Genomic DNA, 7279 nt, shown 5'->3' on the forward strand with positions numbered 1-7279 from the left:
CTGAGATTCCAGTTTATTTGTTATGATTTGTTTACCTGCAAAGAACTTGCAAATTGTCTGATTTCCCTGAGCTGCTACTTCCAGGGGTGAGCGAGTTCGTGGAGTCCTGTGATGACCCAGAGTGTCTGTGAGCTCATTTGATTGTATTACTGGGGCTTGATATCTTGTTAAGACACATCTGCCAACCAGCCTAAGCCTGTCGTTGTGTTGTGTAGTTAGGGGTAACAAACAAGAGAGAGCAGAGACAACTAGGAGAGACAGTTGGCAGCAGCCTATGGGAGCTCACTGTTAGGGCTCAGACACACCAGTAGTGTTTGCTGGCCGAGAGTACTTAGCGCCGCAGAAAGTAATTTGCAAACCGAGTGCCCACCGATTTTACTTGTAGAACCATGTGAAAAATGTCTGCAGTCAGACATCTACAGCGGATGATCCCTCAGCAAACAAACGCTAGGTCCACATTCGGTCTGATGTGTAAGAGCCTATGGAGTTATCCTTAAAATAGGTCACAGGAAGCAGAGAATAAGGATATAGAGCAGCCTTTCTTAAAGATGCACTGTGCAGAAACCGCTCTGCCATTTCCTCGTTGCTAAAATTCTAATAGTTTGCCTAATTTCAGTTGATCTGAGAAAACAAGCAAGCGTGGTGTAGAGAATCATTGTACCATCTAAACCATTGTGGAATATGTTTTCCAAAACCAAAAATGTTGTATTTTCAACTCTTTGAAGCTGGTGTTCAAAAATGAAAGTAAAAGACACAAAACTGAACTGAAGAATGGGAAGCATAGAAATAGCACACATAGAACATATGAATGATGGATCTGTAGCGCACATTTTTATGTGAATTTTGTTCGGTTGGCCAAACAGTTACATATCGTAGCTTTAAAGGTAGACTCAGTGAAATTAAGTTGCCACGAGCAGCACCGCAGATGACCGAGATACAAGACTTCGCTTTCATAGTCACACACAGTATCTGCCCTACTGAGTCCACCTTTAAGGCTGCAATATGTAACTGTTTGGGCAACCCAACAAAACTCACATAGAAATGTGAGTTATAGATCTGTCATTCTCATTGATTTAGAATAGTAGAACACAAGGTGCAATTTCAAGATGTGGTTGTACATCAGCAGTTTTTCCTCTTCTCTTACTGACAGTTACTCAATTAGTTGTGTCAGCTAACAATCTTTTGATTGTTAACTTAGTCTAGAAACCTAATCTCACTTAGGGCCCCCAAAAGCAGGCATGTTTTGATGTGCTTGGGTCCCAGGAAAACACTGAATTTCTATTTATTTTATTTTTTTAACCTGATGTAGAGCAGTGATTCCCAACCTTTTTTGGTTACTGGACCACAAACTGAATCTTGCTATTCCCAGAGTACCCCTGAAGTACCCCTCATGTGCATTTTACCAGTAGGCCTATGGTCTCATGAGTATTCTCAAGTAGCCCCTTCGGATAGTCCAAGCACCCCCAGGGGTGCTTGGTCAGTACCTCTAGTTGGGAACCACTGATATAGTGGACAGTCCTCTGACTTGTCTGAATGTCCTGGCTTTTGGCTGTGCATCAACCCATGTTGTCAGCCTGAGCGCTAATGTAGCCACCCAAGGCATACGGGGCCAGGTTCTGCCACTGCCACATCATTGGATAAGGTCCCCTCCCTGTGTGCCTGCATTATCTCTTCTTCACCTGAGATAACCCCACCAGAGAAGAATAGATGACTCATCTATGCGAAACTCTGCCTGTAGCGTATTTTATCTATGATAATTATGATAATGTAATCTGAGCCACTGTACACCTTAGGGCTCAACCACTAGCTTACACTGTGTCATAACGTTGTTGGCACAATAGCAGCTTACCCTATAGCAGCTACAGTGCCTTGCGAAAGTATTCGGCCCCCTTGAACTTTGCGACCTTTTGCCACATTTCAGGCTTCAAACATAAAGATATAAAACTGTATTTTCTTGTGAAGAATCAACAACAAGTGTGACACAATCATGAAGTGGAACGACATTTATTGGATATTTCAAACGTTTTTAACAAATCAAAAACTGAAAAATTGGGCGTGCAAAATTATTCAGCCCCCTTAAGTTAATACTTTGTAGCGCCACCTTTTGCTGCGATTACAGCTGTAAGTCGCTTGGGGTATGTCTCTATCAGTTTTGCACATCGAGAGACTGAAATTTTTTCCCATTCCTCCTTGCAAAACAGCTCGAGCTCAGTGAGGTTGGATGGAGAGCATTTGTGAACAGCAGTTTTCAGTTCTTTCCACAGATTCTCAATTGGATTCAGGTCTGGACTTTGACTTGGCCATTCTAACACATGGATATGTTTATTTTTGAACCATTCCATTGTAGATTTTGCTTTATGTTTTGGATCATTGTCTTGTTGGAAGACAAATCTTCGTCCCAGTCTCAGAGGTCTTTTGCAGACTCCATCAGGTTTTCTTCCAGAATGGTCCTGTATTTGGCTCCATCCATCTTCCCATCAATTTTAACCATCTTCCCTGTCCCTGCTGAAGAAAAGCAGGCCCAAACCATGATGCTGCCACCACCATGTTTGACAGTGGGGATGGTGTGTTCAGCTGTGTTGCTTTTACGCCAAACATAACGTTTTGCATTGTTGCCAAAAAGTTCAATTTTGGTTTCATCTGACCAGAGCACCTTCTTCCACATGTTTGGTGTGTCTCCCAGGTGGCTTGTGGCAAACTTTAAACGACACTTTTTATGGATATCTTTAAGAAATGGCTTTCTTCTTGCCACTCTTCCATAAAGGCCAGATTTGTGCAATATACGACTGATTGTTGTCCTATGGACAGAGTCTCCCACCTCAGCTGTAGATCTCTGCAGTTCATCCAGAGTGATCATGGGCCTCTTGGCTGCATCTCTGATCAGTCTTCTCCTTGTATGAGCTGAAAGTTTAGAGGGACGGCCAGGTCTTGGTAGATTTGCAGTGGTCTGATACTCCTTCCATTTCAATATTATCGCTTGCACAGTGCTCCTTGGGATGTTTAAAGCTTGGGAAATCTTTTTGTATCCAAATCCGGCTTTAAACTTCTTCACAACAGTATCTCGGACCTGCCTGGTGTGTTCCTTGTTCTTCATGATGCTCTCTGCGCTTTTAACGGACCTCTGAGACTATCACAGTGCAGGTGCATTTATACGGAGACTTGATTACACACAGGTGGATTGTATTTATCATCATTAGTCATTTAGGTCAACATTGGATCATTCAGAGATCCTCACTGAACTTCTGGAGAGAGTTTGTTGCACTGAAAGTAAAGGGGCTGAATAATTTTGCACGCCCAATTTTTCCGTTTTTGATTTGTTAAAAAAGTTTGAAATATCCAATAAATGTCGTTCCACTTCATGATTGTGTCCCACTTGTTGTTGATTCTTCACAAAAAAATACAGTTTTATATCTTTATGTTTGAAGCCTGAAATGTGGCAAAAGGTCGCAAAGTTCAAGGGGGCCAAATACTTTCGCAAGGCACTGTATATAGGCAGGTTGAGATGTAATTATTGAACTTGATGAACCTGTGTGAGGACCCGGTGCACTGGTTGTGCCAACAAAGTTATGACACAGTGCCTAGGCTGCTGTCTGTTTCCTTTGGTCTGTCTTATACATAAACTAAACATGACTTTTTACAAGGGCACAGTCACCAGGCTTGTGACATAAGTGGCCAAGTCACCAGCTGGCACATTACTATAATTGAATGTGAATCTATGTGAGGTCACAGTCCAAGCTGTTGTTTTGTCTCAGTCTTCTATGCATCTGTACTTTAACCTGCAATATGATAATCTTCCTAAGCTGCTTTCTGCCTGTCCATCCTTCAGTCTCATGCATCTGTAACAGTGACCTTTAATGAGGACATAGATCTTCTAAGATAGCTCCTTTTCGAGGATCCAAAATCACATCAAGTGATTTAATTAGAGTATATGAACCAGTGAACTTATATGAGGACACAGTCCAAGCTGTTGTCCCACTTTCGTCTCATGTGGAAAAAAACTCTTGAAATGACCTCTTTTAAACATACTTTTAAACAAGTCATTTATGACCCCAATTTGGTAATGATTTCAAAGAGTAAATCAGTTACACTTTTTATTTTATTAACCTTTTGTAACTCAAGTAAATGGTTTAAATTCCATAAAAAAATAAGCATACGGTACAGTACATTCGAAAATTATTCAGACCCCTTGACTTTTTCCACATTTTGTTATGTTATAGCCTTATTCTAAAATTGATTAAATCATTTTTTTTCCTCCTGAAAATAGCTGTGCTGCGACACTCCCCATCCAACCTGACAGCTTGAGAGGATCTGCAGAGAAGAATGGGAGAAACTCTCCAAATGCAGGTGTGCCAAGCATGTAGCGTCTTACCCAAGAAGACTCGAGGCTGTAATCGCTGCCAAAGGTGCTTCAACAAAGTACTGTGTAAAAGGTCTGAATACTTATGTAAATACAGTATTTCAATTTTTTATTCTTAATAAATTTGCAAAAATGTCTAAAAAAACTGTTTTTGCTTTGTCATTATGGGGTATTTTGTGTAGATTGAAGGGAAAAAAACATTTTAATACATTTTAGAATAAGGCTGTAATGTAACAAAATGTGGAAAAAGTCAAGTGTTCTGTATACTTTTCCGAATGCACTATAATATACGATTTTGCATGTTTGTCATGTTTTGAACAGATACATATGTTTATCCACAGACACTCGTTATGAACATTTATTTGTCCATTATTCATTCAAAGTGTTGCGTTTTCTGTGATACTCAGAGGCTGAGAAATTGGCGATTTGAGCTAATCTGACATACCAGTAGGACCTAAGATGGCCGCTGGCATGGGAGCTGGTGCCGTCAGACTTTTAGTTCTAACTTTGGAACGCAATGGGCTATCAACTCCGATCTAATTGCATCTAAAAGATGAGACTCTTGACTTGGTGTAGATATGTTGACTGTAAGCTAAATATGTATTTATCATTTTTTTGTTATGGTGGCTGCCACAACCCCCAGAGGCCAAATCTGAGATGGCTCCATACCTTTTCAGCGTCCATACATCTACCTCTGTGCCAAATGTTGTGCTTTTATCGCAAAGTTTACTATTGTGTTCACATATACAACGTTTAGATCATTTTTCTAACCTTCGTATTAACACAGAAATCATGCTAAATGCAGATTTGACAAAGTCCTACAATTTCAGAAGGATAAAAAAAACGGGTGCCCTTGTCAAAAGTAGTGCACTATATAGGGAAAAGGGCTCTGGTCAAAAGTAGTGCACTATATAGGGAATAGGGCTCTGGTCAAAAGTAGTGCACTATATAGGGAATAGGGCTCTGGTCAAAAGTAGTGCACTATATACGGAATATGGTGCCATTTGGGACACAGCCTTTGATATGAAGGATTTGGAGATCCAGGTCATGTGTTTGTCCAGCAGTGACAGAAACACTGTATTCCCTCACTGGGAAACAATCTGTCGGCATTAGATCGTTCTGAGTGACACATCAAACCCAGAGCTCTCCCATATTAACCCAGGCCAGGTTTATAGCTGTGTGAAGAGGTACAGCGAAAGATTGTGTTCCTTTCAAAACACTGCCACTTATTCAATCCAGAACCAACTTCCTTTTAACATTCAAACTCCTAGAACACGAGAGCCTTGCTGAAAGACTGATTATTAATATCACCAAGTTAAAGGATTTCTGGGCATTCCGAGGCCTGCAAAATTATAGTGGAGTGCATGACTGCAAGCCAATGTTACCATACAATTTAGAGTAATAAGATGAAAACCATATAATAATCAACTGATGAATGAAGGGGCATACAGCCTAAAGTATGACATGTTAAAAAACATCTTCATCAGCAAAACTCTATGAATTTCATCCATATTGAGCTTCATGCTGTATTATATAGCCTAATAGAGTCCAGCCTAAAGGCATTTCACTGTACCTTGTGCATGTGACATTAAAACTTGAAACGTGAAACTCTGAGACTGATCAATTCAGTAAGTGATGGAGTATAGTTAAGCCTAGAGGCCTGTTGGCCAAATCCAGGGGAGTATCTGGTACCAGAAAAAGTACTCTGCTGATGAAGAGAGTGTGTTTGTGTGTATTGAATGGCAAGGCTGCTGGTTCTACCAACAAGATACAACCTAGCACTGTAGTACCCTGCGAACCATGATCCGTTCGGTATTTTTACACCCTGAGTTAAATGTAATGGAGTCTGTTGCACATGTTGTTAATGGTTGCCGTTCATACAAAGACCTGTGCATTGCAAGGTATGACCACCTTGCCGACCTGGTAGCTACTGAGGTGAGTCAGGTTGTCTCACCAACAGCGCACATACACATACAGTCTCTTGTCAGAGGAGCCTGGTTTGATGTAGATGATGTGTAGATGATTTTCTTGTGTTGCCGAATAAGCAAGATATTGTTGTTTTGGGGGGAGGCCAGAAGGAGGTGGTGATTTTGGAAGTGGGGGCTGCTCACTCGACTGTTTGCTTTTGCAGACAAGCTCCTCAAAACCAGCCCCTCATATCATGCCTAGACAGCCTGGGATACAGAGGAAGGTAGGTGGCACTGTTATTTGGCAGTCTCGGTCACGTACGTAAGCTTACTGTACAAGGCCTCCAGATTGCAGGCCTGCCTAACACCAGAGCAAGGCAGCTGGCTAGGCACCCACATGAAAAAATACTACAGTTTACTATAGAATACTACAGTACTTACTATATAATTTGATTGTAAACTGTAGTATACAGTAGAATACTATACCACACACTGTAGCATCCCTCGATCATGTGCAGTACTTCCTATAGAATGTTGTAGTATGATGTAGAATAATATAGTTAATACTGCAGTATTATCCGCCAAAGAAATACTGTAGTAAATACTACAGTAATGTCTGCAAAAACACTTCAGTCCACAAAAACACTACACTTTTTTAATAACCTCTACGGGATGGGTGTCCCTAAATCGGGACGGTTGTTGCTAACGTGCGCTAATGTGACTAGAATTAATTAAAAGTTTACCCTCTTCATCTTTGAAGACACTTATATGTTTCCTCTTTCATCTGTGTCTGGTGTTAGCTAGTTACTGGCTAGCTAGGTCTTCAGCCAGCATGAAACAAAAGGGGGAGTAGCGTCAATCAAAACTCTGACACCACTTTTCAATAAAATTATAATAAAACATGAACACTGTACTGAATATTTCAGTAAAGTCTGCAAAAACACTACAGTGAATACTACAGTAAAGTCTGCAAAAAACACTACAGAGAAACCTGTAGTATTTATACCATAGTAGT

Source organism: Oncorhynchus clarkii, chromosome 2, assembly GCF_045791955.1.
Source record: "Oncorhynchus clarkii lewisi isolate Uvic-CL-2024 chromosome 2, UVic_Ocla_1.0, whole genome shotgun sequence".
Classification (NCBI taxonomy): Eukaryota; Metazoa; Chordata; class Actinopteri; order Salmoniformes; family Salmonidae; genus Oncorhynchus; species Oncorhynchus clarkii.